Source organism: Strigops habroptila, chromosome 6 (assembly GCF_004027225.2).
Source record: "Strigops habroptila isolate Jane chromosome 6, bStrHab1.2.pri, whole genome shotgun sequence".
Classification (NCBI taxonomy): Eukaryota; Metazoa; Chordata; class Aves; order Psittaciformes; family Psittacidae; genus Strigops; species Strigops habroptila.
In genome coordinates, this window is record NC_044282.2 from 21,509,929 (window position 1) to 21,522,674 (window position 12,746).

Consider the following 12,746-nt stretch of genomic DNA (forward strand, 5'->3'; position numbering starts at 1 on the left):
GTATTCTGCATGTTTAATGCTTTAAGATTAGTCATCATTGTTCTTCTTTCCCCTCTTCCAGTGCATATTTTAAAATACTTCAAGCAGCCTCAGCCAACTTGCTTATTAAATGTATCCTAATTTATTTTCAAATTCAGAAACATTAAACCAAAAAATCAACTGTTTTTTGAAAGAAACTCACCAAACCCCTGCAACCAATATACATCTCCATATCTCAGCCTTGTCCAAATTTTTTACTATTGAATCAAAGAAGATTCTTGCAGCTTTATTACATCAGACAGGCATCAAAGGGGCAGAACACATAGGATTGAAAAATAACACAGCTGCACTTTGCAATGGAGTGTTCTGTATCTGGCCGTGTTTTGTTGTTCATGTAATACTTTTCAATAAACAAAGATGTCAATCAACTTTCTTTGCAGCACATCACATTTCAGATTTAAACCACTTCAGACACAGAGCTGCCCCAAGCTCACACATTTAACAGATAAAAATTCAGCTTTCTGTCAAGGCAGAATACAGTATTGATTGTAGACTGTACTTAGGCTGGTGTCTGTTGGAGCTATATTACTTTCAAACTCATACAAAGTCCACTATAGAGACTAACGCAAAATATGTTTCTTTCTAGTGTAAATTTTTTTTTTCATATTCTGCATTGATTAGTGCCAATTTCTAAATAAATTACAAAAAAGCAGCCAGGGCTAAAGTCTACCCAGAAATCAGTGATGGGGGGAGTTACAAAAACATGATAGTAATCATGAAAACTTTGATCACTTGATTTGATTCTAGCGCTTTGTAAATTAGCATAATTATTCAAACACGCTTCATTAAAAATCACGACTGTACGAGTGCTTCAGTTTAATGATCCAAGAACATACAGAATGAGCTAAGCTTTAAATAAATACATCAACTTTGTACTAGATGGCCATGTCAGAGGCTGGCGGGTTATTTGTTTCTAAAAAAATACAGAATGCTTTCCTGTTCCTTGCACTGTGTAAGAGACTGCCAACTTGCTAAAAGGTGCAGTGTGTTGGCTAGTATATTTTACTGTTTATCCTCACATCCACCTGAACTTCTCTTGGGATCCTGAAAGGTTAGATACTATGTAATTCCTAAGGTACTGGGAGACTGGCATAAAATCCCGGTAAATCTCCAACTAATTACATTTGAACTGTAGGTGTCACAGTTGATTTTGACCTTTAAAGGCTGGCAGAAGTTTGACAGTCCTTAAAGTGGCCCCACACTCTACAATACTTGTTCTATCAAAACTGAAAGGAATGAATAGGCTTCAGAAATTAAATGTGCATAACAAAGTACTTTGTTTATTAATACACAGTGTTCCAGAAAAAAATCAAATACACTTATCCATGGCAACCAAAATCATTGAGAATGTGCTGACATTCTCCTAAAACTGTAGCTGACAAAACACCAGTTGGCAGCATTGAAGGGTTAAGCGAAACTTAACAAATTTGACAGAGGAAAAAGAAAACAAATTCCGAGTTAAGTTGTCACTCTCTGCTTAATTCTCTCTATATATATCAAGACATGGCAGGGCAGTTCTTGTGTGTTACTGTGAGTCAGGTTCCTGTTAGATTGTTAGTCTTAATCTGGCTGTTTAGTTTGCAACTTTGCTTTTCTATAGTATTGGGTAATTGAGAACCAACATTTTACTCACCCACAACAATTATCTCTGCTGTGAAGTATCATTTTACAGCACACCAATTCTTCATTAAAAAAAAAAAAAAAAAATCAGTTGCCCAGAAAAAGAGTGCATGAAGTCTCTGCTAGCTTTCCAGTTACGATTGAAAATGTGCTACTGCCCAGACTGTGAACATCCCAGCTGTCATCTAAGTACTCTAAGATACTGAAACAAAAGCCACATGTCAGCAATACCAATAGCTGGCTGAGAAACCTTTTTGTTTTAAAAATTCAAACAGTAATTTGCAAGTAAGAAAATGAAGAATATTGACTCTTTCAAATTGGAAAAAGTTGCTCTTTTAAATGCAAATGCTAAAATAATTTTAACAGAAAATGGAATGGTTTCTGAAGGTTAATTATTTCTTATAAATGCCTAAAATTCAGAAATCATCAACTTTTATTACCTTTTCTGTAATATTTGGATGGAGTTTTCATACAACTGTGGTGGATAAAATATTTCTTAACCCAGATTTGAGTCTCAGTGACACATTATGACGATTATGTGTTTCATACTGCCTACATGTTATTACCTATTATTTGCAGAGAGGCAGTTCTCCAGAAAACTCTTGCACTAAATGTTTTCTTTCAACAGCCAGGATTTTGTATTGTAGTGGAGAAAGACATAGTAGATTATTGCAAACTCCCAGATTGTGTGGGATACAGGATTCTACAAATCATCATGCACACTCCAGTATTGTTTGCTGCTTCTTAGGGAAGAGGAAGCTTCATGTTTATCAGGTCACTAGAAAAAGAAGTTGAAAATAAATGAATGAACTTACTTTGTTTTATCAAAGAGTCGGTCAAAACACTTAAAGTTGCAAATAAGGGAAATTAATTTCAAAAGAAAGGCCAAAATTAAGAAAGAAACTCTCAAACATATTTATTGGTTGAGAGTTAATTATTTCACCATCCCAGCTACTCTGTTGGACTTGCCACAGGAATTTAGTGTGAAAGACATTACTGGCACACTCTCCTCTTTTTAAACTGGGCTACCCAAGCACTATCCCTCCCATTGGAAAGTGGGAAAATATTAAGAAATGAAAATACTGATTACATTGTCCTTCCTCCTCCATGCTGTAATTTCCAGCATCTACTTTTCCTGGTCCTGAGAATGATCAAGCACTATAACATCACATAGCAATGTGGAGGATTAGAGATTTTCTCACCACTCAGCCCCAACCCAATTAACCTCTTCTAATTAATATGTTTGCTGTGTTGCTTAATTTCCACTTCTTATGCTGGCTTCTTATGGCTGATTTTTTTCACCCTTTTGAAGATTCAAAGTTAAAATTTGTCAGTAACAATATTTGTAAAACAATACTTTTGTAATCATAATTTTTAGATTATAATGGTTACTCTGCCATGAATTTAGCATAAAGACACACATGATATAATTGTTGGAGAAATTCACAATGAGGAGCTTAAACTCAGTGGCATGCATCATTATACACAGTTTATTTAGAGAGACCTTATTGGGAACCCTATCACAGGGTTATCCCTTTTTAAAAATGGGGGTTATGTTTCTCCTTATTCTGTTAGTGAGAACTTTAACAGACTACCACTTCTCAAATATCATGGATAATGGCTTAGCCACTTCATCCACCGTTTCCCTCAGGACCCATGGATGTGTCTTATCAGCTTCCATGGACTGCAGGTTCAGGTTCAGGAGTGCAACATCAGGTTCTTTAGATGGTCTCAAACCTGATCTTATCCTACAGCAGGTGGTTCTTCATTCTCCCAGTCCCTGTCATTGGATTCTGCGACTTCGGTGGTATTGCTGGAGCACTTGCTGGTGAAAACCAAGGCAAAATACTCATTGAGTACCACAGCCTTCTCCACATGCCCATATTGCCCCATATATGGCATTATTCCACTGTAAGATTTTCACACATTAGGGACTGGGAAATCAAATATATTCACCAAGACACCTTAGTTATGATTAATTTTCTAGTAGTCTTTCTGTATCAGTTTGAGAAGAAGGGAGATCTTGTACCAGGGAAGAAAGAAAGTGGCAGCATTAGAAAGAAGACAGCCTTGGCTTTATGCCTGGAGCTCTGACGTGGCCAGCTGCCCCGCACAGAAATCTTTACCATGCTACAGCTCAAATAACATGACAGCAGCGAGGCAGCATCTCATAGTGTACCTTAAGCAGAAATAATGGCGACGTTGAAAAAGTTTCATGAAACCCTCTGTGAGAAATAGGTGGTAGTGCTGAGGGCAAAATAAAAGTGAACCTGTTCCATCTATTGGGTTAGGGAGGGAGGCCTGTCATCATTTTTGAAGGTTAAAGTAAAGTCAGGAAAAAGAAAAAATGAAGATTTGATAAAGGAATCAGATGCTCAGGAATGTCCAGCTTTAATATGCCTTTGCTAAGTTGAATATTAAGGCAAAGTTTCATACATATAAAATGAAGAAAGCTGGACAGATTTGGCACTGTTACAAGTGCAGGTCTGCTCATAATCAGGTGAGAACAGTAATCTTAGCAAAGGGGGAATGGCTGTCAGTGAGATTGTCATTACTGAGCCACTCAAACCCTCCAGTCTAGAGTAGATATTCTTGACACAGAGTAACTGCCTATGTTAATAGAATAAAACACATCAAGACCACACAAACTGGCAGACTGAAGGAGCAATTAAATCATTTTCAGAACTCAAGCTTTGCAACAAAAACCTTGGGAATGGGAAACTTACTTGTTTCCCATTTCCCCATGTTGTTTTGTATTTCTGATGGGGCTTTGAGCAACCTGGTCTAGTGGAAGGTTTCCCTGCCCATATCGGGGGGGGGGGTTGGAACTAGATGATCTTTAAGGTCCCTTCCAACCCATACCATTCTATGATTCTGTGAGCCTAAGATCTGCAATGAAAGAACCAAACTTGTGAAACAATTTAAATGTAAAATTTGTAAAATCATTTTCTGCTGACTAAGCATGTATCGAGCAGCACCGCTGCTAAAATGCAACAGTGTTTTAAGCCTTAATATACCAAGATTCGTAATGAGAATGCTAAGAAGACCACTAACCACTGCAGATCTGGCAGTGCTGCTACAATAAACATAAAGTAAGCAGTACTAGTCTTGCACACAAATTAGACTGTTTAATGTACAAAAGTCCACTATGTCTTTCTAACATGAACTTCATTATCAGAAAGTTGGTTCAGGGTGCTAAGCACAGGCATGATGAAAATGAGTGTCAAAGACAGCCCATCCAACACATTAATTTCCAGTTTCAGGGAGACAGGCTGTGCACAGCCAAGACAGACAGAGAGAGACACAGAAAGAAAAGCCCTAGTATTATAAATCTACAACACATATTTAACTCGTCACATCTCTTACACTATTTTTCAGTCATTGTCAAAGTTGTATAGGCAATATTTTTATATCCCTATTTATTTATTTCTAAATTTCTCACTGCAAATTAGTCTTCCTGCAGAACAAAACTTGTTCATGATGGGAAGGACAGCACTGTCCTTTCCTGTAATTTTTTTCCCATTCACTATGGGATCAAGGTTGCTGAACCACTAGCAAAGCTGAAACCAATGACTTTAAATGCAGAATATTGACAAAAAGGCAGAATGGAAACCCTGCTCTATGTAAGTGAGAAAGCATGCTCTGGAAAAGGCATGTTGTGGTATAACTCCAGCTGGTAACTAAGTGAAGTGGCGCTACACAGCTACTTGCTCATGCTCTCCTGGTGGGTTGGAGGAGAGAATCGGAAAAGTGAGAAAACTCATCAGTTGAGTTAAAGACAGTTTAATAGGTCAAGAAAAGGTTGTGCACACAAGCAAAGCAAAGCAAGGAATTCATTCACCACTTCCCATCGGCAGGCAGGTGTTCAGCCACCTCCAGGAAAGCAGGGCTCCACCATGGCAGGGGGGTTGGGATTAGGTGATCTTAAGGTCCTTTCCAACCCTAACTATTCTATGATTCTATGATTCTATGTTTAACAGTTACTTGGGAAGACAAATGCCATCAATCCGAATGTCCCTCCCTTCCTTCTTCTTCACCCAGCTTTAGACGCTGAGCATAACACCATATGGTATTGAATATCCCTTTGGTCAGTTGGGGTCAGCTGTCCCACTGTCCCTTCCCAACTCTTTGTGCCCCCCCAGCCACTTGCTGGTGGGGTGGTGTAAGTAAGCACTAAAACAGCGATGAATTATCAACACTGTTTCCAGTACAAATCCAAAACATAGCCCCATACCAGCTACTATGAAGAAAATTAGCTCTATCCCAGCCAAAACCAGTACAAAGCGTCCGTAAAATCAGCCATTGCAGACCCTAAGATTACTCTAGTGAAAATAACAAAGTACTTCTAAGTGTTCTTTGCCAGCAGTGAAGCAAAGCGGAAAGAAGCATACTTAGGGGAAATAGGCACCATCATGGCATATAATGCCAATATGAAACTCCAGAATGATCGTTTAAATGAGAAAAATTGGAGAAGTTATCCCAGCAGCTCAGCTGCACACAATGTGCGATGTCATCCTCTCCTGCCACCAACCTGCTGATGTTTGCATGGAAGAGGTTTGTGAGATGTTCCTGACCATGCTGGTCACAACATGATGGGAAACCACAGCAGCAAAAATAAAAAAAAAAAAAAAAAAAAAAGAAACACTGGCAGAAAGAAAAGCCAAGAAGCATTTAGTCACACATTTGGCATACACCAAGAGCAGAAACACTTCCTATAGTGTTCAGGAAAAAAATGATACTAAGGCTCTAAAAGCCAGTGCAGCTTTGCTTACATCTTGAATGACAACATTCTGGGTGCATTTAAGTCCACTAGTAAAACTGATATTTGATTAAAATAAAATCTTGCAGTGCCTATACAAACATGTTTAATACCTCAACATCTAATTCCATAACAGTTATATGAATTTTACACATATATTTCTCAAGGATTTTTTTAATGCAATCAATGGGTGAATGTGAATCATTTTGTTCTTTCAAAAGAGCACCCAGTATGTATGCTGTTCAAGGTTAAAGGCCTAGCTATCTCATCAAAACTGCATTTTTCATGGTATCTGCTTGCACTTTCCAGCAATGTTGTGGTATAATAAAAGTATAGCTTTTGTCATAGCACTTATTCATCTAGATCTAATTCAGCACATACACATTCCTGACGATAACAGAGACCAGAGAAAAAGATTGCCCAACCGTATTCCTATTCGTCAAAGAAGCTGATCTTTCTTTTTTGAAGAAAATTTTCAGACAGATTCTTATTGCTCACTTCTTATTTTGATCACCATCAGAAAAGATGACCAAGATAGGAAACAAAGCCACAAAATTCAGATTTGGTCTGAGCCCATATTTAAAACTTTGAGATACTTCAGGATGCTTATTTCAGGATTCTGATTTCCACTTTGTAGATATGGATTCTCACCACATAGCGCAGATGAACGTATAAGACCAAATTACAAACCCACAGATTGTTCACATTCAGTGATTAGGCAGAACTTTACCTACAAATCTCTGTAAAATTGCATGTACCCCCACAGCTGGTGTGATAGGGAGGTGAATAGTGCTCAGATCTGATGCTGCTTAGTAACTAAACTGCATCCAGCTTTTCAGATAAACAGAAAAGTTTCAGGATCTGAGCTAGACTGAAAAGAAGAGCATCTAACCAATCTATAAAGTTCCTATTGGTCTTTAAAGCAGAAAACATCACGAGTGGGTTGTTAGATGAATTTAGCAGCAGGGAAGCCTGCAGCTCATCAGCTTTCTCTTCCTCAAAAGTAGGTACTTATTGCAGTCAAGAGGAATTATTGCTGGGGATCTCTGGGCACAGTGACGTTTTTGTTATAATAAAAAAGTCTGAACAATGCAATTGCACACCCACAATCATCTCTTTTGTTTCTCCACTATGATAATACACTCTTTTATGATGCTCAAGGTTTATACTTTGATTGCCAAACTATTATGCATGGAAAAAGACAAACAAAATAACAGCTAGTATTGCTTGTCAGGTGGACAAAGCAAACCTCAGCCAGGCACACAGGCTGGCAATTTCTTTTATTCCCATACTTGCTTCATCTCACTTTCTTCATGGGAACAGTTATCCTTGTAGAAGGTTGTTCATTTACTTTGATAACCACAAAGTTTTTATCACACATTCATATTTTGCTTCAAAAAAGACTTTTGGTGAAATCCTGGTCATGCCGCTATCAACAGGCCCCTTCTCTTTAGCTCAGATGTGTCTCAGCAGTTTTGGTACTTTCACAAGAGTTTTCTCAATAAAGTCCAAATAAAGAAGGATTCCTTAATAAAATCTGAAGACAAAGGTCTCAGAAGTCCTGTTCTGAATGTGAGCACACCCATGCTGTTGACCTACAACTCCGTGAGAAAATACTGGTGTTTCCTCACAACCATTTTGGATCTTGGATCAGGCTTGGGAGCAGCAGTTCCTAGCCTCTGCTGGACATCTTCCTCTCATTCCCAAACAACAAGTGGAGTAGGAGAGATTTCCATCAGTGTCCACACACCACTAGCAGTGTTAATGCACACAGTCAACTTTCACCTTGTTAGTAACTATCACAGCTATTGCACAATCAGTCTTCCCTCCACATCAAGCATGAAATATCCTGCCATCAGCACTGCCAAAGAGCACTGTAAAGTAACAAATCGACATAAAGATCAGCAATGAAAGGAAACTGGCTGTACTTTGGAAGACCTATAAGCAAGAGTGAAACAGAAATGTAACACTTCAAAATGAAAACATTCTGTCATATTTTTCATTATTAGGTTTCTGAGAAAGTTAGAGAAGAAAAGCAACTTTTAAGTCAAATTCCAAAATGGTTGTTTCAGGAGAAACAATTGACAGTACAAGAAATAATCACATTTTACCCTGCTGTTGATTTTATTCTTGAATGTTTTTGGCTTGTAAAAATATTGCAAGCCTACCGTAACAGAAGATAGTTAATAAGGACTAGGCTTCCATTTTCTGTTCTGCTCTTCCCCAGCTGGAAGACCAAAAAACTGTTTTCAGCCTCTCAACTATTTTTATTTACAACCTGCCAAATAGTCATAATAGAACATACTCGAACTGTGACATTTAATTAATACACGTAAAGCAATAGGAGATTAGTAGATAATAAGAATTGTATATTTCCAAAGCATACATTTTGTCCCCCACAAAATACCTGTGTCAATATTTGAAAGAAACTCAAGATGCCTTTTTTCTGCTTTTGAAATGAACATATTTCCCTTTTTAAAATGTGTTCCATTTTATAGCAATCTTCAGAGACTGGTGCTCCCTATCTTCTTGCTGATTAATGTCTGAAAAATACTGCTGTGTTTAAAAAAGTGTCACAAATAGGGGGAGGACTGCCCTGAAAATAATCATTTGAAAGGCATGTTATTCACACGATATCGATAAATCCCAGTGTTGCTTTCCTTGGGGTAAAAGGGTCTCCTTCCTTAACCATAAAAATAGTAAAAAATATGCAAATGAATTTTGATTTCAACAAGTCAAATATTTTGCACGTTTAATTTACAAGTTAATAAAATTCAAACCATTTTAAAGACTACAATCATGCCATAAAATAAAAGCCATTGCACATGGCAAAAGCTGTACTGTTGCTCATTGACAGATTATTTTCTGTAATTCACATTAACAACCACATTACTGAAGAGCTCTCTAGCCCTTCAGTGTTACAGTTCAAGGTAATATGTGACAGATTTGAGCATTCTTAAGGAAGAAAATCTCCGGAGTGTGTAGATCACAGCTTTGCTCACTGGGAGATTACCGTGGCTTTTATATCTGTTACAAACGTGCAGTTATACTGATAACTTCAGAAGTGGAATATTACATATCATGCTAAAAATTCCACCAGCCTGTTATGTTCTTTCTTTGTTTCTTTCTTGCTTGCTTTTTTATTTTCTTCTCTCCCCCACCGCCATTTAGCTATTGCTGGCTTGCCAGAGATCTTGAACTTGAGAAAGGTTAGACATCACAATGCTGGAGCAGTTTGTGAGCATCAGCAGATTTAGCTTGTAATTTCATTGATCTATGTGGGCTTGCTGTTTGCAAACCAGCTGCTGCACTGTTTCCCCACAGCTACTGATCTGAGTAGCATTGATTTTTTCCCTTACATTAACATAGCATTACTTCTTTAATGGGCATTAAATGACTGGATGTAAATACAAACAGGGCTGCAACAACAAAAGAGAAATAAATGCATTAGTTCTTTTTATTTAAAGAACTCTATTAATATTTTCCACAAAAAAAAAATTAAAAGCATGAGTTATTGATCAAGATAAATGCTACTTTTCATGGGTTTATTTCCACACATTTCTTTTGCCAAGAAAATGTCTTTTTTTCTTACTGCATTTACTCATAGCCCAAAATGTTGCATCTTACAAAGGCTGCATTTTTTTTTCTCAGTATAAATGGTAAAATAGATTTTTTTAAGGAAGAATTATAGAAAGCAACACGAATTATTTTCTTCATTGTGCTTATACTCAAATTAGATGAACCCGTATCAGTTTTGAAGGGGACACCATCTGTTAGCTCTCACTTTTTTACCACTAAGAGAAAAAAAAAAAGAATGGACCTCAATTTTGATAGAGTAGATATGACACCTGGAGCATGGTCTATATCTTACATATAATATGCTTAATATAAGGTCACGGTATCACTACATGCTACTTTAGTCCTTCAGTGGGTAGAGTTTTAAGTAATCTTACAGATATAAAATTCAATGTGGTATAGATAGGACAGTGGGGAAAAAAAAATAAAGGAAGCAAGGTCCTCTCTAATAGTAGGTGACAACCAGAAGAGATGTCTATACCAGAAAAAGATGCAAAACTGAATCTCGTTTCTACAGACACTTCATGAAGAGGAGATGGGATTGAGAGTGTTGAGAATTAACAGATAAGAACTTCCAAAGAAAAGCAGCAGTAGGTTACAACCTTCTGGGCTGCAGATGACAGCAGGCAGTAGTGCCAGTGATTTCTCCAGCACCACAATCAAGTTAACAGCACCTCAAAAACAGAAGCACTTCAGCAAAATCCAACAGGAATAGGACTTCTCTTTAAGTATTTATGAAAGAGGATTTTTTCTTTTATAACAGCTCTGTTTTGCGCATGCGGCCTGGTTACCCTGAGGAAAATGTCCAGTGACCTGACAGATGGGAATTCCTCATTCTCATGTAACCCTGTCTGCTTTCATTCCTAGAGAGGGCAAATCATTTCACATGGATGCTTCAGTGATATCTATTGAATCCTGGCTCAGAAAGGAGATAAATTATTCTCACTAGAACATAATAGTATATAATATGGTGCTGGAGGTGAAAATAACCCATAAAATGAGTACCAAAATTGGACAAGTTAAAATGTATGCGTTGCCAGCCTAACCAACCTCTCTTAGTCTCACAGTTCTCTGACTAGCCAACATTTAATGTCAGTTTTAGCAGATACAATGTCCAAATCACTAAAAATTATATTAAGTAACACTGACTCCAATGTGAATCTTTAGAGCATCCTACTATTAACCTTTTTACACTCTTAGGAGAAGACTTTCAGTGCAAGTTTTTTGTCATCATTTATTCAATTTTTAATCCACTGTGAGATTTTGCCCCTTACTTCATAGTTATATTTTTCTCTTAATAGTCTTTTATGAAAGACCATATCAGGAATTTTTTTAAAATCCAAATACATTAGTTCACCAGGTCACTTTTATCTACTATTTTATTAACTTTTTCAAAGCACTTTAGCAGGTTAGAGAAGCATACTTTCCCTCTACTGACGTTACGCAGGTTTGACCCTATTAGGTTATACTTATCCATGTGCTGAACTATTCTATCATTAATTAGACTTTCAATCAGTTTTCCCAGAAGCAAGGTGAAGTTCACTGGTCTTAATTCCCAGGATCTCTTTTTGGTCCTTTTTTAACAACAGATACTGTATCAGAAATTTTCCAAACATCACTCATCTATATCACATCTTCCTGTGTCTCCTCTATTTCACACTTTATTCTGGTGAATGCTACCTACTTTTAATTATTTTCAATTTTTACATGATTTTATCAAATGACTCAGCACTTCACTTGTAAAAAACACTTTCATTGTACAATTTTTGCTAATGTTGCTCTGCCTTTTATATTTTTAGCGCAATTAACTACTTCAGCTGCCATCTATAAGAATGAACAAGGTGAGAGTCTGTTTAACTATTGAACTCTTTTGCTATGGTGAATGGATAACCATGGGTTTAATTTGATAGTCTTGGTCTTTTTAATTATTTTGTCCCTACAAGTCCTCAGATGAGCAACTATTCACTTTTGTCTTCAAAGTTATAAAATTTATCCTGCAGCTTTTAGGGCTTTTTGGGGTTTATTTTTGTGGATACACATGATGATCAACCTGAGTAGATTATTTTCCAGCTCACTTTGAGCACTTTGTTCTTAGAGGAAGAGAGAAAGGAAGGATCAAATCCTAACACCACCATACCTAAATGACTGGTTAGACTCACCAGCAATATCTAATACCAAGAGTTATTAAAACTGGCTTTCACGTGAATCTGACAAATGACAGAAAGAAGTTGTGCTTATATGAAAAGGTATAGATTTGTATTCTGGGCTTGTGGAAGATGTTCTCAGTCTATGCTTTAGGTACATAGGTTTTAATGATCAGGAAATATTGTTGAACACGATTTTTAGTGAAAAAGCATTGAAAATTCCCACTGAAATGTGTACATGGCTAAGTAAAGGTCAGTAAGCTACTGAGTAAACCTGAAGTGCTCACATCAGAGGATTAGAAACTCAGAATTTCCAGCATTCAGTGAAGTTGGTGAATTTTCCTCTGGAATTCAAGACTTAGTTTACTTAACAGTCAGGTCTGATTTGAATGGATGAGAAAATTGAAAAGGAACTTCAGCCATATAAGGCCTCCAAGTAAGACAGTCTAGGTTTCAAACTATGCTTTGCTTCTATAATAAACCCCACACTACACTATCTTCACCTTGGTGTGAATTTCATTACAAAAATATCACATAGTTCTAACTGTAAGTATTAAGGTAGATTACTGCTGGCTTGTTTTCCCTTCAAATAGAAGTTCCAGTTTTAT